Source organism: Adiantum capillus-veneris, chromosome 13, assembly GCF_014529385.1.
Source record: "Adiantum capillus-veneris isolate H3 chromosome 13, ASM1452938v2, whole genome shotgun sequence".
In the NCBI taxonomy this organism is placed as follows: domain Eukaryota; kingdom Viridiplantae; phylum Streptophyta; class Polypodiopsida; order Polypodiales; family Pteridaceae; genus Adiantum; species Adiantum capillus-veneris.
Window position 1 is genome coordinate 92,496,172 of NC_140943.1, and position 26,263 is coordinate 92,522,434.

The 26,263-nt window shown below is 38.9% G+C and overlaps 1 pseudogene; it reads right to left on the reverse strand.

Annotated features, from left to right (window-relative positions):
* Nucleotides 1-9,814: 9,814 nt before the first annotated feature.
* Nucleotides 9,815-12,555, reverse strand: LOC147444445 (uncharacterized; annotated as a pseudogene).
* Nucleotides 12,556-26,263: the final 13,708 nt, after the last annotated feature.

The window sequence follows — 26,263 nt, forward strand, 5'->3', positions numbered from 1 at the left end:
ATGCTGATCATTCACTCTATGTACGTGAGAGTGATGTGGGGATTGTGGTCATTACCATATATGTAGATGACCTTATTATTGTTGGTGACAATGCTATGGAGATTGACCATGTGAAGGGTCTTCTCAAACAGGAGTTTGAAATGAAAGATTTGGGCGAGTTGCGCTACTTTCTTGGCATTGAGGTGATCAGGACTCCAGAGGGTGTATGGCTGTCACAGAGACAATATGCTTTGGACATGTTGTCAAAGTATGGTATGGCTGATTGTAAGCCGATTTCCATTCCCTTGGATGTGAATGCAAAGCTGAGTGCAGAGAAGGGTGATGTTGTTGAGGATGTCAATATGTACAGGAAGATGGTGGGTAGTCTAATCTACTTGACTATCACAAGGCCAGACTTGAGCTACACAGTAGGCTTGGAGAGTCAGTTCATGCAGCTTCCGAGGAAGCCACATTTGGATGGAGTACGACGCACACTTAGGTATGTGCAAGGGACTCTTGACTACGCATTGTTCTATGCAGCAGATGCACCATTAGCATTGTATGGGTATACAGATGCAGATTGGGCAGGTAGCATTGTTGATAGGAGATCTACGAGTGGCTTCATGTTGTCTTTTGGGAGTGCTGCTGTTACTTGGAGCAGCAAAAAGCAGCCTACGGTTGCTTTATCGAGCACAGAGGCCGAGTACAGAGGTGCAGCAGTTGCGGCGTGCGAGGTAGCTTGGCTACGCACATTACTTGAGGACTTGGGAGTGCAGGTGGACCAGCAGATTGTCATTCATTGTGACAACCTCAGCAGCATGCAGTTGGCTAGGAACCCAGTGTTCCATGCTAGGACCAAACACATAGAGGTCCATTACCACTACGTTCGAGAGCGAGTGTTGGCGGGCGACATCGACTTGGTCTACGTCAGCACAGAGGAGCAGATAGCGGATATCTTTACCAAGGCCCTCGGAGCTGAGAAGCTTCAACGTTTCCGGACTATGCTTGGACTCTGCGACATGCAGAGCTCGAGGGGGAGTGTTGAGATGTTGAGCTGTACACCTTGAGCTGGCATCCACTACGGGTCTTGGCCGCTTACGGCATTTACTCAGTGACGCGTTAGGTGACCGACACGGAGGATCTCTGCCAGTGATTCTACAGCTGGACTACACTTATAGTGCCAGCCTAGTACGCTTCTAGCGAGTTCACACTTAGTGACCGCATGTACATATGTGCTACTTTTCAGCTTTAGCACTTAGTCATTTTGTACTCTCTTTTCTGTGAAGAAGAAGAAGAAGCTTTCCATCTCTGTGTGCTTTGTGCTTGTCTTGTGTAGCTCTCTTGCATCCTCATTCTTTACATGGAACCCGTCACTTGCCCCATCATTGGTATTTGGCACTATGATAGGCTCTCCTCTGGACTCATATTCATTAGTGATCCTTTCCTTTGTTTCCTCATGTTTCTCTAATGTTGGTTGGATAGGGGTTGGAGCTGGTGCTTCGTGACAATTTGCAGGTTTACCCAGCGGTTCTTCCATCAATGATTGAGCCGTCTCAATCATCTTTTTACACATATCCAACCTCTATTTTTCTATTTCTTCATATGGATAAGTCATCCACCTTTGCTCCTGGGTTTGGTTCTTTTTAAGTCGAGCTTCATAAGCTTGTAGCAGTGCATCCAACTGCTCGTTTACCTTGTCTGCCAGTACAGATCCTCCTGATCCTGCACTTTTGGGCTCTGCTATTTCCTTGGGTGCTATGGCTGTTGAGGTGTGTGAGCTTAAGCTAGCTAGATCCTCTAACCGCTCCAATCTGTTCTTTGTATATTTCAACTCCTCGGATAGGGCTGTTTGCTCTCGTTCTTTCCTGGCTTTCCTACGCGCCTTTCTAAATTTCCAAGTGCTTCTCTGATTTTTGGTTTCTGAACTTTGGGCATCGGTTTTTGGCGCTTCAACTATGGGTTCGTTCGTCCTTCTTTGGGCTTGGGCTTGGGCTCGTGTTACCGCTTGAATAGGTATGATTGTTTCATTTTCCGATCCCCCACTGGAAGGTACTGTTTCTAACATTTTCAAGGTGGTTTTTTCTCCTTTGCTCGGGTTTTTTGGGAAATCAGGAATCAAATGAGTAATTCCACATTCTGGGCAATACGCATTGACTCTAATGATTTCATCATGAGGACAGTCTCTCAGCCAATGGTCTCCTCCACATTTGTAACAGGGTCCCTTGGGTTGTTGAGGTGCTCCTTGAGCCCCTCTTTGTTGGTAAGCATGTCTCTGTCCGCCCATGCCTCCATTGGCTATGAACATCAGTGTTCGTTCATCTAAGCTATATCTTCCTTCTCCTGCAGCCTGTGGAGCAGTTGGTGGTCCTTGATTCCCTATCATGCTCCATGGTTCTGGTGTCGAGGGTTCTTTCGGTGGATAATAGACAGGGTTTTCCGCATATCCATTGGGATCCTCATAATAAGCATGCATAGGCACCAAATCCTTTTCTTCTGATTCAGTTACTATTGGTGTGTATCTGATACCAACTGGTCGTAATCCTGGTAGGGGTGGTTGTTGCCCCAACACCGGTTGTGGTCTTTCTACACCTACAGGTCCTGGTAAGTTTCTTGCTTGATATCTGGGCATTGGTGGAACTTGAGGGGAAGCTACTGGCGCTTGGAGAGCGTAAGGTCTCTCCCTCACATATCCCTTGTTATAATAACATTCCTCCGTCCCATGGTTTGTCCATTTTTGTTCAATAGCACACCACTTGGGCTGTTTAGCCTGGGGTTTGGCATACAAGTTGATCTTTTTTAGCACTTCATCTATGAGCTGCTCCTGGTTTACCGCTATTTCTCCTTTCAGTGCTGTCTTAGAAGACTTGCTTCCACTTTGCTGTGAAGATGAATCGTCATCAAGGTCCTTGAACTCCCCTTCTTTGTAGACTACATAATTGTCCACAAGGTACAGAGCCTCCTTGGTCAACTCATTCAATGTCGTGCTTCTCTTCATATGTAAGTCTTTCTGGAGATCTGCATTCCTTAGTCCTTGGATGAATATCAACATAAATCTGGACTGAGTTGGCAGTTCTTTCACAGGACAGAACTTAACATATCTTTTTAGCCTTAGGGCTGCCTTCCGTACAGATTCTCCATCTTTTTGTTTGAATTTATGGATTTGTGAGACGGTATTATGAGCTATTCCCCTTTGAGAGAATTCCTCAATAAACTCGTCAAACACTTTCTCCATTGACTCAAAGTCTCTACGCTCCACAGAGTCAAACCAAGTTGCAGCATCATCCTCTAGGGTTAGTCCAAACCCTACGAATTGGGTTGGAAAATCTAACACCTCTTCGGCTCTAATTACACACACAAAGGCTGCTACATGATCTCTTGGGTCTCTGTTTCCTGTGTATTTCTTGTTTACCCATTTTTGCACTTGAGAAGGTCTAATTCTTTGATGGTCTACAAGTCTCATCATTGGATCGCCCCGTCCAAGTCGATACACCTCCTCAGGCCTTCTGTAATAGGCTGGTTCCTCTCCCAATGGTGCTCCTAAGCCATAATTTCTAACGGTTCTCGCTGGAGGTGGTGCTTCTCTTCAAACTCGTTCTATGGGTGGTCCTCCAGGCTTTGTCGACCCTTGTGTCTTTGGCTTACTCTCTGCTTGATACCTTGAATAGTGTGGTGGTTCTTGCAAATCCCTGAGCCCTTGTGCGGCTTGATGACCATCTTGATTTCGGTCTAGTTCCATTGTTGCACTCTGTCGAAGCCATGCCTACAATGATGGCTGGTTTGCTGGTTGGTCTTGGTTGTTGAATGCTTGCGGTCGGGTGGAATGTGAGGTAGTGTCATACTCGTCGGAAAAAGGATTCGTTGACTTTCTTGGGGTGTGGGCTGCTCTTGGCACTTCCTCAGGGGCATATGCTGATGCTCCTGGACCTGTTGCTCTTTCTACTTCCTCTGGTAGAATACGTTGGTATTCTTGCCCGTATCGATCAACAAAAACTATGCCCTTCCCCGTAGCAGTTTCATAAGAGAATAAGTAAAGAACCTTGTCTTTGCTTAGTTCGTTTACGTATGGTTCTTTGCTATGAAAGTAAGAGACAATACCCTCACTCTCATGCTTGTAGATTCCCACATTTTCGTTATAAGTTGGAACCCTGGTTGTTTTCTTATCATAGATAAAAATAGCTCCGGGCCGATCAATGTTTGGTGGCGGTTCTTGAGTTTCTGAAACCATTTTCCCTTTTGCTACGTTATCTCCATATCTGTTGTAATCTTCAGGGTTACTAACTATTAAATAGTGGTTCCCCTTTTTGTCTCGGAATCTATCTCCATCATCATACACTCGGATTATCTCCAATCTTTGAGCTGGCCTCTCTTCGATACAAATGCACTTGCGGCCTCGATAGTCAGAATAGACTAGGGCTCCTCTCGAGTTTGTTCCCTCTAAGAAGATCACCGTGAGCCTGGAATCATTCAAAGGATTTTGGGATGTGCTTCCTCCTCACATAGGTCCATCATAGGTTAAACCTCCTGGCTGTTGACTACCCATCATGAAGAAAGATTTATCTGACGAAGTGTCAGTATCACTACCTTCCTCTATAATCGGTGCTAGCAGATCTAGCCTTGCCTGAGTTACACTCTCCTCGGTGGACAATAAGCTACCTTGGTCACCTACCACTTTCTGGTCTCTAACAATGTATCTTCCTGATCTTAAATTCATCAAACTTATCAACGCAATTTATCACAATTTCAACCACTCACCTGGCAATGGGTCAGTCTCTGCACAACTTCTTGCTTTGTTGCTGAATACACCTATACACAAGCGTTTTAATTTCGGCAATTGAATCAAAGCATTTATCTGCTAGAGGTTATCTTAGTAATGATTGGTATAATTGGAGAGTTAATCTCACCCACTTCTGTATTTTATACACTGCTGATGTTCTGGATTAGGTTTGCTAATCTGAAACAGTACTTCCCTCTGATGTTGGTCAATTTACGCGAAAAAGTCTGAATTCAGTCTTTGCTTAGTCAAATGGGCAAACAAGGTCCAAATTCACTTCTGAAAGAAGTTCTGGAACCCTTAAGCCAAATGGAATCTCACTGTCAATGCCAGGTCAAATTTTCTTTGCAGTTTGTCCCAATAGACATCCTACGCGTAGGATGTCTCCTGCTGTGTTTTGCCTGGATTTTTGCACTGTTGTTTCCTCTTGTTGTGTTGAGCTTACAGCTGCTTTTACTTTTTTTATTTGGACTCCTGTTAGCTGGTCAATGAGTCAGAAATCTGTTCTGACTTCCTGTTGATGGTATTGATCAGTCTAATCAACTCCAAATTGGACCAAAACTGACTAGGAGGCTTGCCTTAGGCTATATAACACCTTACTATGCTCAAAGTCAAAGTCTGGCTTCATTTTCTTGCATTATACATCCTACGCGTAAGGTGTCTTTTTCATCAAAATGGCTTCAAACTCAAAGCCCAGGCTCCCCTTGAGTTTCTGATCACTTGGGTATACTCAGAATTCAATTTGGAGTCCCGAATCACTCAGAAGACATCCTACGCGTAGGATGTCTATTTGGCCTGTTTGACCCCAGATTTGTCCCACACCTTCCCCTTGATGTCAGTAACCTAGTGGTATGCTTAGATTTTGATTTGGATGTCACAAGTCCCAAATTTTAGTTGTTTTGCTTTTTTCAGTCAAAAGTGCTAAAGTCCGCTTTGAACCCAATTTTCTTACCCAAATGAGGTGAAACCCCTTTCAGTCACTCTATATCATGCAAGACATGCCCATGCAGCCATCTTATGGTTTTGGTTTCAAAATAATGTTTTGGCACTATTTGGGTAGGATATCGAGCAATTTCAGTCTACCTGGCCTTATCCTGTCAAGATATGGCCAAATTTCCACTTTCCAATTGAAATTAGGGTAAACCCTACCTCCTGAACACACTGGTCAACTCAAAATCCCAAAATTCCTCCCAGATTAGCCTGTAGACATCCTACGCGTAGGATGTCTCCTGGCTTACAATTAAAAAAATTTCTGACAAGAATGCTCATGATGCTCTGTAGGTCTATCAGAAACACTCACAGTAATTTTTGGACTTCAATTAGGCTTTCAACCACACTTTTGCGTCTTTTACAAACTTGTAATGATTCTACCAAGCAAGTCTACATGCATGAAATACTCTAGATCCTGAATCATGATGTCTTACTTACTCTACTCCTACTTGTCATGTGAAATGGTGATAATGGTGTTTTTGGTTGCTTTTTGGCCTCTCCGGACTCTCAAGCTCTCCTCTTACCGCTTCTACCACTCCGACTCCTACTCTAGAACTCGGCTACTACCTAAACTACCTAAGTCTACCTCCTCTACCTAAGTCGAAGGATCTAGGCCAGACACACACTTCCTAGACTCTCTCTAAGACCTAGAGAGTCCTCCACCCTCTGATCCTATCTAAATGTAAAGCGAGACTCTTGGCAAGCCAAAAATCCCAATCCTCAAGGACTAGTCTCGGTCACCTACCTAAGGTTTTCGTCCCCGGCAACGGCGCCAATGTTGGACGGATACGCCGCGACGAACATCAGCATAGCGAGAACTCACCTAACATGTAATGTCAGCTAAGGACGAAGCTCGACCCACAGGCACGTGGAAGCAAGCATAAGGTGTCAACCTACACTCGACCGACTCCTAACGAATTCCTACAGAGGTCTCTACCAATTGTCTAAGTCACAGCCTTCAAGAGTGCAAAAGAGGAAACTTCCTAGAATGCTTTCTAGAGCCGAACACCCATCAAACAATCTCAAAACACCATAGAACTTGAAGGAGACCCTACTAATACCAATAGGCCACTCTCCCTAAGGTCTATGAACCAAAATCACGACCCAAAACACTCGATGCAGAAACACGTAGGATGTCTGGCCGAAATCTGCAGGTCTTCGTTTTCGAGATCTAAAGTGCCTAATGTGTGGTTCTACTCAATGTGAACGCGTGGATATGCTACAATGCAAAATCGGACAACGTATGCTCACCCAAAAAACCGATGAAGCTCGTAGAAGGAGCTCACAAAGCCGAACCGTACGCGCGCAATGTTGGTATCGGCGCGTAGCTCTAGTCGGGGGCAACACGCTGCACTCTTCCGGACTCGATTCCGACCACCGTAGCACTCGTAGCGTCAAGACGAAGCTCACAGTCTCTCTCGTACACAGTACACTCACTCACAGACTTCAAATTTGTTTTTAAAATGACAAAAGCGTTTTTTCATTAAGGTCAAAAAGTGGTATATATACCTTACAACTTCTCAAACCCTAAAGTTCCAAAATCAACCATCTACTCAATCTAACTATCAAAACTGGGATACAATCCGGAAACTTCTGTAAGTCCCAATATTTACAAGGTGAAAGATCGGGTTTTCCTCAATGAATGAATAATTACAAAGATAATAGTCCGCGGAGTAGTTAGATGCCGTGGGGTGTGTCCAGCTTCTAACTAGAATATAGCTCTAAAAGAGTTAATGCATTCATTGAAAACTACTCCGAATGGATTTGAAATATTAACACTAGGTTGGTAACCTAACAGGACATAAAAGTGTCCTTTGCAGGGTTTAAGAAAAACTTTACAATTCCTAGAAGATGACTCCATTCACAAAACCCTTCATTGAGCACATTCACAATACCCATGTGCTTTTGGAAAAATTATAAGTATGGTGTAATGTACAATCCAATGGGAGAACCGAGCTCTCAAAGTAAGTGCATTTGAACAAACAGCAAAAAACAGGGAATCTCATTAGTACATCGCTTGGTACCCTAAAATAAAAATTGGTCTAGCCATTCTGACATTTTTCTAGGGATCTACAATATTATAGATTTCAAATAAATGAGTGCTCACTACCTCAAAAATTCTACTAGATGGTTTACATTTTACTCCAAATTAGCATGTTTTTAGACAGTTTGGGGTGTACGCACATGTTGGGCTACAAATACCTAAATGAGAGTTCAATTTAGTATACCATCCACTTCATGAGAACTATAACTCTTTCCTAGATGTCATCGACACAAAGAAGCCAATTATTTGCCTTTTCCATTCATAATGAGAAGGAGATTATTCACGACATTCTATTTCCCAACTACAAAACATTGTAATACTAGTAGGTTATATTGCAGAGGAAAAAAATTGGAGGCTTGTATCAAGCTCTAATGATAAGGTATATATAATACACAATGAAAAAGAGATGGCATGAAAATAATATACACAATAGCAATTAAAAAACATTATAGAACAAAGTATTTTCTTCCTCAAAGATAAAGAAATCTCTTATTAGAGCCGTTCAAAGTAACACAAAGATAACATGTCAAGGTCCCAACCTATAACCAAAAACAAATGCTTCCATCTCAACATGCATAACCTGTTGGTATTACCACCACACTTCCACAAACTTGCACATACCACTCTTCAACCAGCATAAGTTACAGTGAACATAGTCACAAGGATAGATAGACCTAATGAACAATAGCATACAACCATTTGGAAAAGAACCATATGTACATTGGCCAAAACAGTAGCCATAATGAGCATTCTAACATTTTCAAAACTATTCATTGCATTGTAATATAGCCCTAGCCATAACAAGGCAACAATGCCATAATAACCATGACTTGGCACATGTTCCAATTCCATGTTTCAACAAAAACATTAAAGCCGACAAAAATACAAGGCAAGATAAAGACCAAGACGACTAATATATACCTAGATGAATCCAGTAAAAGACCAAATTCACCTATAACAAAAAAGTGTAGCTATAAGCTCATGGTTGTGAACCACAAGACGATATAACCCTTTAGCTACATCATGCATAGTATCCACAAATACTACGACATCCCCACTAACTTCATCAGCACCCAATAGTGGGTGTAGAACCACGCATGAACATATACTCCCACACACACCCCACACGCACGCACCGCATACACCCATACGAAACTCTGCAAACCGAGTTTCTATCATTTGCTCTAGAGATGAAGGGCAGATTTGGCCATGATCAAGCCTAGCACAAAACAAAAGCATTAGATAGAAAGAATTAAACCAACAAAGATAGAATTGATAGGGCTATGCACCTATCAACAAGTCGCATTAGATAGAAAGAATTAAACCAACAAAGATAAAGTTGATAGGGCTATGCACCAAGATGACTAAAGCCATAATAACCATAGCTTAGCACATGTTCCAATTCCATGTTCAAAATACATGGCAAGATAAATTATCATCTCAATACATACGCATAAAGCACCTCACAAACTTGATGCAAAGATATACATGGTGAAACACACTTGACGAGGCAAAGACATGAAGAAACCTAATCACCAAGTCTGGCACAATTTAGAATCCCTTCCATAACCAAGCATGTCATGAGCCTGATGCAGAAACAGCAATGCAAAGCACAATTCCGAGTGACAAAAGACTTGGCAAAATGCCTCATATAGGTGATACATAATATCCATGTCGCACTAAAACTGGCCAAAATGTCTATCATCACTATCTGCTACCACTGCAATCAAAACACAATCTTCCATGTAATAGTTGCTTTAGCCACTACATGTGTATCCGCTGCTACCAAAAGGAAGGTATAAGCCGCTGCCTGCAGGATACCATAAACATGACGCAAAGGTGAGCAAGCTTGTGATGCTATAACCATATCACAAGTGGGAAAAAACCATGATGATACATCCATACAAGCAAGAAGAAAGATAATACAAAAGGATTTTGCATAATAGACATACCTAACAAAACCCTGCCATGATAAGAAGCCAGCCATAAACAAAAACCAACCATCGCCGAACACCAGCCATGAACAAAAACTAGGATTTTGCAACAAAAACCAGCCAATAGCTTGAAACTTGCAAACCCTTTCCTACAAACAAACAAAAAAAGGAGTCAATGAGCACAAAACCTATTCTGTAGCAAAATACACCAACATTTTGCAGCAAAAACCAACATTTTATATCAAAAACCAGTCAATAGCATCCCACCTGCAAAAGCTTTCCTGCAAACAAACAAAAAAGGGAGTCAATGAGCACAAAAACCAGCCATGTATGCAAAAAATACCCACACATAAAGAGAGAGTGATACAGAGAAGTTACATAAGGGTGGATGACGTCGTCTAGAGACTCTTGAGCGCCCATCATAAAGAAAGTCGATAACAACCCTTGCATGGAATTCCTTGAAGCAAGGGTCAGCACACATAACCTTTTGACACTTACCACACCCCCAAATGGTGCGTGATGGCTTTGAGCTATCAACCTCCTTATGCTCCGAAAGAAGCTTCTTTCGCTTAGCTGAACAAACGACACAGTACTTGCTGGCTACATCATGCAAACGGATAGGAAAGTGACCATTGTATGCATCCTCAACAACTGGCCTCTTGCATACATAAGGCCGAAATGCATTGTCCACCAATTGCTCATGCATATGGAGCATAAAGTCAAATCTACACACATCCTTTTTGCCATACATTTCCTTCCATATAATCCAGCAATTTGTAAAAACAGAATCCATGAGACCCCAAAAACCTACATGCCACCACCTTAAACCGTGCATTGTACTTTGCAAGCTATAACCACTATCAAGAACCATGCTATCAAAGACATCACAACCAGCCTTGCATGCATTATATTTCACGGCAAGTGCCGGACATGAGAAAGGCAATCTCTTATCACCAACCAAGCGCAACACCTCACCTTTTTGCACACCATAGCAATTAGAAGCAAAAAGAATCTCTTTTTTGTCCATCCAAGAACAAGCAACCAGACCTTGCTTCTTACAATAAGCAAACCGACAAGCACCCCGTGCTCTCTTACCCAAATGCAACATTTGGGTGGCGAGAAAGTGCTTCCTGTTACATACATAAATGCCGGTGCCACCTTGACCTTCACTTCTTAGGTGCTCCAAAAGCTTCACAGATGTGATGTACCTATCAAAGAATACATGGTGCCCTTTTCTTGGCAATGTCTTCACCAAATTTGCAACAACATAAAAAGACAATTCAGTACATGGCATCTTGTCATAAATTTGAAATGCAAAATTATACCCCGTGGCGGAGTCACATAGATTCCAAACCTGGATACCAAATTTATGAGGCTTTTTGGGATTGTAAACTCTGCATGGATTCAATTTACACTTAGAAGGAATTATGCGTTCATCCACAGTCACACATTGACCTAAATTATAATTCTTTTGAAAAGTGTAATTCAACCTCTCCTCTAGCTCAAGCAATTGCCATAACCTGTGCTCTCTAGTTCCCCGAGGTGGTCTTTGTGCATTGTCCCGTAAATGCAAAAACCTTTTGATTTGCTGGAATGTAGTTTGACTCATCTTTTCACCAAAATTAGGAAACAGAAGGGAGCCTCTTATCTCATCTTTCCAATAATGTTGCTTTGATGGCATGTAGTGTAGTGCCATGCCCAAAGCTACACCCATGAAGCGTAGGAAAGAATGCCGATCTATTGAAGCCCATCTTTGCATGGAGTCATGCAACCGGCCACACCTTTGCCTCTCTTTCTCGACATATGCATTAGTCTCACTAATAACATGATCAACAAGGTCAAGTGGAAAGAGCATCAAAAACAAATGAAACTCACAAAATTCACGTGGCATATGTCCCAAGTCTGGTCCCTTGACACCATTGAAAGGTGGAAGAGCCCGAAATGTATCATGTGGCTCTTGCTCTAATTCATCACCACTCTTCCACTGTGGAGGAATCACATCAACAAAATGTGCATCTCCATCAGGAGAGTCATCAAGTACAGGACCCTTGGCTTCCAATACTTCATTGTGACCACATTCAACCCCCTCACCTTCTGATGCATGCTCATCATCACTTTCATCATCATTAGCAACATCAAATGGGCTGCTTGAAGGGACAGGTCTGCCCCCTGCATGAGAAGGCTTATATTTTCTAGGTCGGCCACCACATGCAGATTTACTATATTTGGGTGATACATTTTCAGGTGTGCCATTTGCAGGCATGCATGATGCTTTTGGTCTACCCCGCTTACGTGATTTAGGTGGTCTTCCAGGACGCCTACCAAGTGGGGTTGGGTCAAGTGGAGTCTCTTCAGCCTCTTCTTCAACATGCGTTATGTTCTCTTCCCCCCCAACAAGCAGGGCATCAAAATCATTTGCAGCCCCCAAATTACGTTTTGATAGCATAGGTGCATGACTTGATTCACCAATTCCAAATGAAGAAGGTGGAGGTGTAGATTCTTGTCTTACCTCACAGTTTCTTTGAGGAGAATGCACCCATTGAGAGCTCCACACAATAAATTCTGCAACATCATCCCATGAAGCTGAATAATCCTTTGAATCCCCCTCAAATCGGCAAGAGAACTTCTACTTTTTAACTGAGTATTTTTGCAGGACACCAAAAAAAGAAGACCTCTGTATGCTTTTCTCCAAATTCTTGCTCAACCCATGATGCCCCAAACCAAGCTGTCGGGACCTGCAAGAGTGCACCTTCTTGGGCTTGCAAAAACTGTGGGTAGCGTCCAGCGCGTCTGCAACCAACTTCCTCTATAGCATAACGCCTCTGATTTGACGCCATTTATGTTGCAAAATTCAGCAGCTCCAAGAGGGGAAAAATCGGTTTTTGCCAGACCCCGCTCAAGGGCTCACTCAATTTTGGGTTTTGGGGCTTTCACCCTCAACCCTTGGATCCCCTCTTCAACCTACGGTCAAGATCAGCCCCCAATTTAGAGCCTAGGCACACGCATGGAAGCATTTTTCTTGCACGACATGCCATGGACAATTGGCCAATTGTCATAAAATCCATCAATTGAATTATTCATTGAGTTAATTACCCAACCTTGCTGGCATGCAACCGGTTTGAAATTAATTCCAAGTTTTTTTCAAGTCTTTTGAGAAATTTGAGGATTGGTCCCATGTACTAGTCCTATTTATATTTTTAGAATTAATTCGGGAAAAATTGCGAGTTAACACGACATAAAAGTGTCCTAGGACATAAATATGTCATGTTACCAACCTAGTGTTAACTCTTTAAGATATGCTCGATCTCAATCATTAAGGTACATTGAATTTCCTCCTCTTCAAATCCTTCTATTAACATACGCTGCTTTCACATTTGCTTAAAATCAGTGCATATAAAAAAATATCATATCTTTATGTTTTAAAATAATAACAATATATACATATATATATATATATATGTTATTCTATTTTTCATAATATATATATATATATATATACAATGCTAGCTATTATATACCATCTATATATGTATATATTATATACAATATTCATAATATATATACAATAATAATATATGTAAAAATGATATATAGTATCATGTATATCATATTTATTATGTATTATGTATATTATTTATATAATGTATAATATTTACTATATATTATATAAACTTTTTTATATTGTATATAGTATTATATATACTATATACCACATACTATATATATAGTATGTACTATATATTATGTATCTTTATAAAATAATGTGTTTATATTTGTATATATTATTTATTATATTTTATATAATAATTATTATATACTATATATGTATTATGTATTATAAATATACTATGTAGTATCTACTATATATACAATATCAACTATTGTATACCATCTATATATTAACTACATTTTATACAATATTCATGATATATATACATTTATAATATATGTAAAAATGATGTACAGTATCATATATATACTAAGTATTCTACGTACGATTTATATATTTATTTATTTATTTATTATATTTTTTTGATAATAATTATTATATATTATATATGTAGCATGGTGACCCTATAAACAAACTTTATGCTAAGTATATTCTTGATACTTTTATATAATGCTAATTTTTTGTGAAGCACAAAGTGCATGCAACAATAAACAAGCTTTCCTTGATACATTTGAAACCACAAAATCCTTGTTCAACACCTTCTTTGAGATAGAAAATGCTCAAAATCCAAACAAAGAGGATGTCGATAGTTGTGGCACTCTTGCCCACAATGCAATAATTAATTGTGGAGAGCTTGGCTACCATAGTGCAAATGAGTGTGAAACCTTCCAAAGACATGTGGAGGCTTGGACACAAATGTGGAGCTCTTTCTTTACTTCATATTGGTAGGTTGGTGGTGACAACGTTACAAATGGAGGCAAAAATGACAATGACAATGACAATGACAACGACAATGCCAATGAAAATAGTGACAAGAATTACAAGTAAAATACAAATGGAGGCAACCATGACAATAACAATAGTGACAACAATGACAAATAAAATACTTATTATGCTAATCTTGTTTAAATAAAGATGTAAACCCTAAAGTCCGATTACATTACTTTAGGGTTTGGTTTCACCCAAGTATATGCATTATGATAATGTTGTTTAAATAAAGATGTAAACCTTAAAGCGGTTTAAATTTACTATATGGATTTTTTTGTCCCAAGTTTATGTACTCAAAAAACACATTCTCATATGTATTAAAGGGTGGAAAAATCTTTTTTCCAAATTTAACAAACAAATGATACTTGTTTAGTGTAAAAAATCATTTTTGATGTGTTTGTCTATGTGTTGCAAAGTGGATGGTGATCCCTCCCAAGCAAAGGAAATCTTGATAATCTTCAAGAACTCGCATGCTAGATTCCCAAAAAAGTGCTTTCTCTAAAATGCTCACCAAAAAATCACGTTTGTATTAGTAGTGCCTACTTTCCTACTCCATATGGATCCTAATAACTCCATTCTACTTGTGTTACCGCAATGTAGTAGGAAAGTATTTTCTACTTTCCTATTACATCTGGCTCCTACTAGCTCCACTCTATTCGTGTTACCTCAATGATTACAACCTTGTTGATGAGAGTTCTGTGGAAGCTCTGCTAAGCATACCTCATAGTGAAAACTTTATCATAAATATTAGACATTAAAGAATATCAAGAGTATAGAACAGTAATCATAGAAATTTTAACCTTTAGAGGCTACATTCTTTAATAACACAAATAATCAAGGCTGCACAACAATCTACTTAATGACCTTCAATTCTATATTTAAACATATTGCAATGGCCTTTGTGGAGTATCTCTTTTGGTGCCACGATGATGAAGAAACTTGTATGATGTTTGAGCAGATTAAATGAGTAGATTTTAGAATGAGCTTTTACAAATGTGGATCTTAGTGATATTAGGATAGTGTACATTTTTAATGTGATTTAGGCATAAAATTACTCACAACTAACATAATAGACCTATATTAAGTAGCAACATTGGACTGTAGCAAAGCTCTACTAAATTGATGTAAGGTCATTTACTAAGATTTGAAACCTTCCATCAACTGATATTGACTAATTGTCCATAATGATCTTACATTTTTGCACATGGGACTTTTCCTTTTTCATTGTTATCTAAATTTGTGCGACATAGTGCATGTGAAAAAATCTTGAAGTTATGATGTTTTTAAGGAGCACGGTTGCTTGCACAACAAATGTGGCTCTCAATCCTAATGTTTAGCTCAAATCAATCTATGTGAGTTGACAAAGAGATATTGTCAAATTTTTCTATTTAGTGGTTAGAATAATTTGGCTAAGACTCTAACCTTATTTTTTGCGTATAGATATTTGCACTAATCAAATGGTTTTGATAATGATCATATTATTATTATTATCATTATCATTATTATTATTGTTAGATTGTTAAACTTCTATCGATTCACACAGAGCTAAAAAGATAGTTCACTATTGATCTATTCAAGTTTTGTTTCAAAACCTAAAAATCCATAGCTATGGGGCTATTTTCAAGTAATGCTAATGTCAAGACAAGGATCCTGCCCTTGGCAAAGGCTAAGGTAGTGGGCAAGGCCCAATGGCTATGTGCCACATGGACATGCATGGGGCCCCTCTCTATGGCTAGGAGCCTATATAAGTAGAGAGGGGTTGGTTGAGAGGAGTGCGAGTCATCACCCCTAGAAATATTTAGCCTTTCATAGGTATCAAAGTATCAAGATCTTCTTGGCCACAGTTGTAGCTGACTACTCACCAAAAGCAAGGGTGTAGTTTGGTTTGCACCAAAGGTGGTAGGATTGGAGCCACAAGGAAGTGCTCTGCATCAAGTAAGAATTTTTGTTGTATGCATACACTGATCCAAGATGCACATAGCATGTTGCGAGTGATTTTATCTCTACTTGTGCTACCTGCGATCCTCATGCCATGGGCTCCTTTACTTCCCTTCACATGAGGCCACTCGTACTGAGTCAAATTTTAGTGGTCAAACCCTTGAGAGGGTATTATTTCCACTAGTTTTGACACCCTTCCCACCCTTAAGCTCAAGGAATTTTGGGAAATTACATTCTAAGATTAAACACAAGCAGATATAAAAAATTGGCTAAGTGTGGTTAGCTCAAAAATTTATTATAAAAATTTTGAATAAAAAGATATTACAAGGTGTTTCTTTGTAATTATGTTGATGGATCCCCCTCTTCCATCAAATAACCAATTTGATATTGAAATTGCTCTGCCTATTGGGATGGATATTGCTATGACGACTGTGCACGGTGAAGATACTAACGATCTTCAAGAAGAGCATGGTTTCATGAACAGACAAGAATTTAACACCCTTCTTCTATGCATGATGCACATGGAGAAGAAGTAGATGCCATATATACCAACTTAACTATCCTCATGAAGGTATATGGTGCAAATGGCCGTGGATTGGTCACAAAATCCACTCGTGATCGGCTCAAGGAGCCGACGAAGGAAAATTTCATCATTAATGAATGATTTAAAGCCACCAATTCACAAAGGTGAATATTGAGAGAGAAACAAAGATGTATAAATATGTTCTTGCACAAGTGGATAGATGTCCATCATCTGCATGCGACTCCAAAATTCTTATGTTCACTCAAAACTAGTTTAGAACTTGAAGGCAAGGCCTACAAGTGGTAGATGTTGTTGAAGCCAAAAAAAAAAGCCTACAACCTAAGAATGGTTTCAAGCTATGCTCTAGAAGGATCTCCTTCCTAACAATGAGGATGGCAAGAACTGACAAGCTTGGGATGACTGTTTCATGCATATATCATCTCTAACTAATTAAATTTCTTTAAATAGAGGTTAAATGGTCTCAACAAATTTCACAAAATACACGGATTCCTATAAAGATTACACCTTGATGTTAAGAGAATATTACTCACTTATCCTTCAACTTTGGAAGATTCTATTTTCAAAGCATTAATTTATGATGCAAATGAGAAAGGGCTTGAGCTAAGCATCCTGCAATAGACAACAAATCTTCTTCTTACACCAAAACAAATGCAAGGCATCTTTAGCCAATCAAGAGGGTGCAAAATATGTTGAGGGTCGTTGTGGTACTTTATCTACAGCTATAGAATTTGCCAAATCAAAGAAGGATAACTTGTGCTTCACAATGTCTATCCGACAAGCATATCAAGCAAGATTGTCCTGAGAATCAAAACATAGGCTAGGATAAGGCCAATGGTAATGATAAAAGAGGGAGTAAAAGGTAAGCACAAGGCACTACACACTATCAATTAGATCCTCTATCTAAATTTTCTAAAGTGGAAGTCTCTCACTCCATAGATGCACTTGACTATTTGCTTACAACTTTAAAGTGGAAGTAGCTAGTGGGTCCCCAAGATTTGCCCATCTTCATGGATATATCAATGGGTACAAGGTGCGCGTACTTATTGACAATGGAGCAACTCATAATTTTCTAAATTATTCTTTGGTTAAGCATGAAGCTTCCACAAATGAAAAGTACACACAACTATACTATACCTCTTATGCAAGGGTGAGGATCCAAATGTTTGGAATAACACGTTTAAGGATGTTCACTAGAGGTTTGAGGCCATCCAAATGAAACTTAATTTTTAGGTTATGAACATGTCAAGAGCTTGATGTAGTTCCTGAACACAAGTACACTCTTTGAGACTGATGGAAACCATGTTTTCTTTTTTGAGAGTGGGATGTTCCCTCTTTTCCTCTCATATGTACAGCCAATTTGTAAGTATTGCAAAAAGCAAATGAAATAGAGAATCTCTATATGTGTTACTATATGTCTCACTTGTCTGTAAATGATGAGAAAACTTTTGAAATTGATTTGTTGTAGCGAACTTAATTTAAGTTTTTCACGATTATAAGGATGTTTTTCCTAATGTATTTACCTTTGATTTTACATCCAAAGCAGGAAATACAACATAGTATAGCTATGAAACTTGATAATAAACTTATAAGTAAACCAACATATAGTAGGCTTACTCAAATGGAAGCTAAGGAGTTAGAATGTCAACTTACTGGTTATATCAATACATTCTAAATATATTAGTAGGTATTTCATTTGAGCTAGTTCTTACCGATCATTTTAATAAGCATTTCATTCAAACCAATTCTTCTACATGGACATCCCCAAAGAAGGATGGTTATATGCACATGTATGTAGACTATCATGCTTTGAATAGGGTTATCATACAATATATATATTCTATGCCCAAAATTGATGAACATTTTGATCAACTCGATGGGGTTATAAATTTCACAAGGATTGATTAAGATCTAGGTATCATCAATTATGGATTGACCTCAGTGATATTCCTTGAACATCCTTTTGCACACGGTTTTGTCATTTTGCATTTCTTATTCTTTTTGGCTATTTTGAAACCGCCTTCTCCCAAAAATTTGAAAAACTTTTACTTTTTCTTTAGGTATGGTTGGTTATTATTGCAAGTTATTAAGAATTACACAAGGATAGTTGTGCTTATGATTGACCAATTCAAGGGCCAAGATCATCAAGTTATTTGTCAAGCAAAGCTACAAAGTAGCTTTGATACATTTAGGAAAAATTTATCCTTTGCTTCTCTATTGAATATCATCGATCCAACAAAACCTTTTGTTTTGGAGATGATGCTAGCAATAAGGACATTGGTGTAGTAGTACTTCAACATGGTAGACCACTTATCTTTGAAAGCAAGACAATAGATCATGCTCAACAAAATTGCTTAGCTTATGAGCACAAGCTATATGTCAGTATGCATGATCTTTATTGGTGATGGAGGCATTATTTGTATGGTGTAGAGTTTGAGATTGTGTTTGACCATGAAAAAATCAAATGGTTTACCAATCAAACAAATTTGAAGGGTTGAAAGGCTAGATGGATAAAGATCCTATTTTTTTGAATAAAAAATCTTTAGCTTAACTTACAAGCAAAACAATACCTACTATCAATCTACCCTAAGTCGAGCAACCTGCTTCTCTCTCTCTCTCTCTCTCTCTCTCTCTCTCTCTCTCTCTCTCTCTCTTTGAGATCAACAAAAGCTCAATCTCTCACCCCTTGTGGCTTCTAAATTTCAGCCCCTTGCCACCTTGATGCATGACCTTTTAGTATATGTATTTTGTTAGCTAGGCAACTCAACAATAAATGATTAATGCACTTAACTTAGTTCTTGAGTCACAAATAACCTTAGTTAGAAAAAAGAAGACCAGCTAGTTATCCACTTTGACCTCAACAAAAGTCAAAGTCTATTGAACTTTAGAGTGATCAAAGGTCTGAATAATGTTACAGTGCCTATATGACTTGATTGATAAGTTTGGCATTGGCCCATGAACATGAAATTTTCTTTAGGCAAAACAAAGGGAACTTACATCAAACTTTTGGTACAAGACAGATTGGTTCTTGTCACTTAACAAACAATGGAGAAATTTGTCGTGGCCTGAGGCAAAGTGGGTAGTAGTTACAACTGGTAACACATGGGATACTCCATGTACTAGCATAATGAAGATCTTCATCCAAAATATAATGTGGGTTTACCAACAGGAATCAAAGTTAAAGCCATAGGAATAGGCACTAACTTATGTTCAGGATTGAAAGCAGCAATCAAAGACGCCCTCCATCTTTGTAAAGATTGCTCAACCATGGGAGGTCTCATCGATAAAATCTACAAATCGATGCATAAGACTTGGAGAACCCACTTTTTCAAGAATGATCTGATTCTGCATGCAGATTGTTTGCTTCTAATATTTGAAACAAACTTGGAAATTAAGAAACTTTTGAGTTTTTGAAAGAATCCCTATGATAGACACATTCAAAGAAACCATTTTGGTGAGGAGTGAGTGAATACTCTCAATAGGAAAACATAAAATCTTTGAAGAGTGGAAGCAAGCACTCCTCAACATTAAATACTCAGAAAGCGCTAGCTTTGAGCTTCTGACTACCAGCCGTAACCCTGACTTGGCTGTATATGTACCCTTTTGTATCTTTGGGCTCCTCAAGGCACTGTTTGTGTTTGAGGGTTAATGTATATTCTTTTTTTATTTAATACAACACTATAACTCACAATTGTGAATATGAAAAAAAAAAAGAATGTGTCACTTTGCATGTACATTCTAAGAGACTATGTCCCTAATAGGGATCACATCATGCATTATGAAAATCACTACACACACACACGCACTCACGCACACATATATATAATATACATAATATATACATACATACATACATATATATACATAATATATTTGTATGTATATATATACATACATACATACATACACACACACACACACATATATTATACATAATATATACATACATATATATACATAATATATTTGTATGTATATATATACATACATACATACATACACACACACATACATACATACATATATATACATAATATATTTGTATGTATATATGTACATACATACATACACACACACACACACATATATATATGTGTGTGTGTGTGTGTGTGTGTGTGTGTGTGTGTATGTGTGTATAGAGAGAGAGAGAGAGAGAGAGAGAAATTTACTTGAGTATTTACAATGGAGCAATAGTTTTAAGTTCTATCAATAGCTTGAAACTAAATTTCCACATCAAATTTTTTGGGAAATCATATTGCCACGTTGTATGTTGCTCTTAAGCAATATTTAGTAATAACTTAACGTGTTCATGTGAACCTTGGAAAGGTCATTTATAATATATGTAAGTATTTTGTATATTTAATAAAAGCATATTATTAATTCAAAAAATCATTATTCATGTAAAGAATTTCAAAACTTTTTAGCATTTTGAAATGATGCAAAATTTGATGATAAGGGATTTCCTCCCTTGAACATACGCAATATATAGTAATTTTACATAGAGCATGAACAGCCTGATATGTGATTAGTATTGCCATTAAGTGAGCACCCTGATATGTGATTAATATTCCCATTAAGTGAGAACTTGATTGCCGTGATTATGTTAATGTAAAAACATTGGCAAACATATGCATATTTAAAGTGATAGCTCAATCGGCTCCATCAAGTCTCTACTAAAATTAATTGAGCCCTTTCAAAGAGGCTTGAAGTATATCAAAAGGCAAGTGGCAAGTAATATGCATAGGCTTTGTAAGAGGTTTATACTTGGTGATTAAAAAAAACCAGCTCAAGTAATGCTTTTTGAATGTTTCAAGTCCTTGAATGTCTAATCCATGGGTAGCAAGTGACTTGACATAAGTTGTCTTCATCCATGCAAAGTATTCTAGCAAAGAGGTAGAATTGACATGTTATACAAGAGCTTCTTGAATAAAAGACAAAGTTGGTTGGTTTTTGGCATGAACCAAAGCACAAGGACACTCTCAAAAGAAGCCCATCCAATTACTCATTGAGCTTACTTTTCCAATGTCCACCATTTTGTTGTGGACACTTTCAAAAGAAGCCCATTTAATAGGCTCATTCATAGAGCTTACTTTTCCAATGTCCACCATTTTGTTGTCTCTTTGCAATATCTCCACTATTTGCATTAATCAGAGGTTTTTGGCTTGTTCAAACAAGCCTTAAAGGAGAAGCATGCAAGGTCTTTCATCTCTTAGAGTTTGACACGTGTCTCCCAAGTGGGCTTTCAAACAATAGAAATATTTTAAAAAATTGAAAGGGTAGGGTCTTCACTTTAAGAGCTGCTTTCCAAGTTTCCATTCACCTTTTTGAGTTTTGTCATTGGTTCTCTTTGCTTTATTCTCAGAACAAAATATATTCCTAAAATACACCCTTCCCTTTTAGGCTCCTCCAAATAATTTTTTTGAAATATTTATTATGTTTTTGGTAAATTTAAATCATTTTTTAAAGTTTACAAAGAACATCACACACACACACACATATATATATATTTTTATTATTATTATTATTTTATTTTATTTTTCATAAGAGATTCCAAGTTATAGTAATTATATTCTTTTATGTCTTAAAACGTTTTCCCTTCTTCCCTTGCTCATATCTAGAATTTTTAAACTTTTTTATTTAAAAAATCTCTCATTCAAAAAAAAAAAAAAACGAGAGGCTTGTATGTTTTAACATGCTTAAGTGATCTTTGTAAATCACTTTGTATTGCTCCTTGAACATGTGAATTTTAATACACTGAAAATTATACTTTTTATCATAATTTGACTCTTTCCATCTACTTCTCTTTGTATTTAAGCGTAAGCTTTCAAGTCAATCAAACGAGGTTAGAAAGCTTACACAATGTGTAATTGGCATTAATTACACAAGCATTTATCGCTTATTTAAGAGTCTTTTCTTCTTGCCATTCTCACAAATGCGAGTGGTAGATAGTATAACAATTTCGAAAAAAAAAATACATCAGACAGTGTTGCTCATAGATCAAGTCAAGGCATCATACAATTAGATAGCATATAGACACAGTTAACAAGGGAGCCACCTTGACAGATAAAACTGGTTGTATTGGGAGCCATCAAACAGGAAGGGGGGAAGTAGATAGAGCAGGCATCTCAAATCTACCTATCCACCTTGCCATCATCGAGCCGGGGAACTCAATCTTCATTAAAAACACTCCTACATAAAACATGTAACTAAGATTCAAGGAGTGTTAGTTACAAACCATTTTGCATAACAATCACAAGAAGATATAGAAATTTTCTCATGTAGGAAAACAGTGTTTTTCATACAATGCATAACATCATGAGCTTCTACTCAAGAGGCACCGCATACCTAGCTAGGTATACGGTGCCTCCCTCACAGAAGCTCATGATGTTGAGGTAAGTCACAATGTGGGAATTATTGTGAGAACTTATCCAAACCTTCTTGTGAATGTCAATGGAACCTGCTTGAGGGCACCCCATATGTATATTTCACCTCACTTATAAATTAAAATATAAAATTTTTAACACACTTTATGGCAAAAATATTTAGCAAGTGTTGCTACATAAGGAGACACTATTTCCACTAGCTTATTGAGGTCTTAATGGCATGCCCCCCCATTTCCACGTACTCGTTAGTCTCATATTTGGCTCTGCTTTACTTCTTTAGCTGGAATATTTGAAGATCCCTCAAATCACTCTAGATGAAGCCTAAGCTTTTACTAGCTCGCCAGCCCCAGTCCCCCCCCCCACCCCCCCCCGGCCCAAAAAGATCCCCTGTCTCTGCCTGCTCGCAGCCGCCTGCCATACCATCCCTGCGATGCCTCGATTGCTCTATGTGACATACCATCCTTGCGATGCCTCGATTGCGTCAGAGAGAGACAGAGAGAGACCTGCGCCTCTCCCCGATGGCAGTCTCGCCATCGGCAACCCCTTCCCCACCCCAGCCCTACTGTCCGCCGACCCCCCCTTGCACCGCTGGATTACTTGCTCCCTGCCATATGCCTCCTGCCTTCGCCCTGCGCGTATCTCGTTTGCCTAGAGAGAGAGGGGGAGACAAGAAAAACAAGAAGAAGAAGAGAGTTTTAACGCCGCACGGAACTATCTAGACTTTTTTTTCTTTTTTTTGCCTTTACTTTTCCTCTTGAGCCCCAAGCAAGCCAAGGCATCTCTCCATATTCCGTCCATTCCAAACGTTTGGACTACCTATTTTGAGGTCTTCATGGCTTGCTCCCCATTTTCCTGAGGAGTACAATCTTAAGCATTTTTAATATAAAAGGCTGTAGGTCATAGGGACCATATGAAATACAAATACAAATCAAGTTGAATTTGGTTAAGCACTTTCAGGGAGTCATTGGTAGAAGAGCAATTTGTCTCGAGATCCACATGTCTAGAAACTACACAAAAATGGGTGCATGAAAAATGGCCAGAGTGGTCTAGATTTCTTGGAATTGTGTGAAACACTGTCAAGCTTTTGAGAGATCTTGAAGGGAAAGGGAGCAAGAGCCATCTTTTTTTTTCCCCCTTTCTAGGGGACAAGAAAAAGTGGCATGACAGGAATACAAGGTAGATTAATATGAGTATGTCCTCACATGGTTCTTCTCTTCTTGTTTTCTAAACTTGGGGTGAAGCACTCACTTCCTTTTTGTAAAGTTGTCATTGTGGCCAACCATCCTCCCCACATTTTATGCTTGCTCTAACTTTGTACACACTTAGTTTTTCCATACATTTTCTAGTCCTTTAAATATAGTTGGGAAATTAGCATTGATGTTGACTTTTTCAAAAACGGCTTAGGGCCCTTTCTAGCTAGTATGCTCTGGCTCGTGCATCATAAGGTAGAGCCTTGAAAATTAGTTAGCATTAAGTATTTTCTCCTGAGGAGGATCACATAGATCGCGTCCGTACACGCGATGTATGTGTTTAGGGCAAAGTATCAAGCTTTATGAGATGGCCAAATAAAGCTCTCTATAGAATATAAGGTGGTCCAAGAAGATGAGTAAAATTCGGAAAGAAATGTATGATGTTGCCAAATGTAGACGGTTTTTTTTTTTGGGTGCAAAACTCACAATTTGTGAATGAATTGTATCAAGCACAACATGAAATTACAAAACAGTCTCAAGCTTTGGTTGAGCCTTATGTGCTGAAGATGACAAGTCGGATTTCTAACGCCTCGCATCGAGTCTTAGGTGGTTTCTTCTTATTGAAGTTTGAGACTCATAGTAAACTAATATATGGCTACTCTTGAAAATGAGCACCATGACAAAATGGGTTTCTTTCCTCTAGCCAACTATTACATAGAATATGGGAGCTCCACTACACTTGGGAACCAAATTGAGAGAGAGGGAGGGAGGGAGGGAGGGAGGGAGGGAACCCAAGGTATGCAATTGTGTCCTTTCTCAAATGAGGTGTGTGTGTGTGTGTGTGTAAACTCATTAATATGCACCTATGTGGTTGCACATAAATGGCTACCTTTGGTGTGCTTGCAAAGTGAATAGGTGTGTGTGTGTGTGTGTGCGCGCGCGCGCATTGATGATTGTCTACAGTTTTAAAACCTTGTTTTTGTTATGTTGTGTCTATCACTTCACCTACGTAAACATGTGGGTCCATATGCTTGTGCATTTGTAAGCATGTGTGTAGGCTCCAACCCACTGCTCTCAAAAAGCATTTTTCAAACAATAAGACAAGGGCACACTTCAAATTCTCCTGGTTTTTTTTCTGTCAAATTTGCCAAACTTTCCTATTTATATTTTTCTTCAAGACTAGCTTCGAATCTAGTCCACTGTAGACAAAAACCATTTTCTTGGCCATCATTTTAAGGTCAAACTCATGACAAAATCCAAGGTATATAGTGGGATTTATGATTACTATGCTCGATTTTTTATCCTGGAAATTAAGGTTCAATTAAATTACCAATGAGACTTATTTCTAAACCAGGAAATCTACACTACAAACCGGGAAATGTGAGCGTTGATGTAGTCGAGATTTTGGATTCCTTGCGGTTGGAAAACACGCGAAAGGTTGGTTTTAAAAGGACATTGGTCTAACCATTTTGTGAGCCATGGCATCTTAGTAACCCAAGTCCATCACTGTCCACAATAGATCTCACTAGGTTGCCACATATGGGGCAAAAGCAATAGATACATTTATATTCATCAATCCCCCCCCCTCTCTCTCTCTCTCTCTCTCTCTCTCTCACTCACACACACACACACACACACACACACACACACAATAAGATTTAGAAATTTTCTCATGTAGGAAAACGGAGTCTTTTTCAGTGTTTCTACTCGAGAGGCACCGCATACCTAGGTAGGTACGATTGGGGGTAGGGGACCACTAGCCCCCCCACCGGGCCGGCGGTCTGCTGCCCCCAATCGTACCTAGCTAGGTATGTGGTGCCTCCCTCGCAGAAGCTCATGATGTTGAGGTGAGTCACAAGAATTTGCCCAAAACTCTCTCTCTCTCTCTCTCTCTCTCTCTCACACACACACACACACACACACACACGCGCATTACATGAAGAGTAGACGTGGGTTTGGGTGTGCTTTTCTGGATGGTAGCTTACTACATCAATTGATGGACGATCACGTGGTTGTATATCATTTGAAACTATTGTATAGCTAGGTAGATCAATG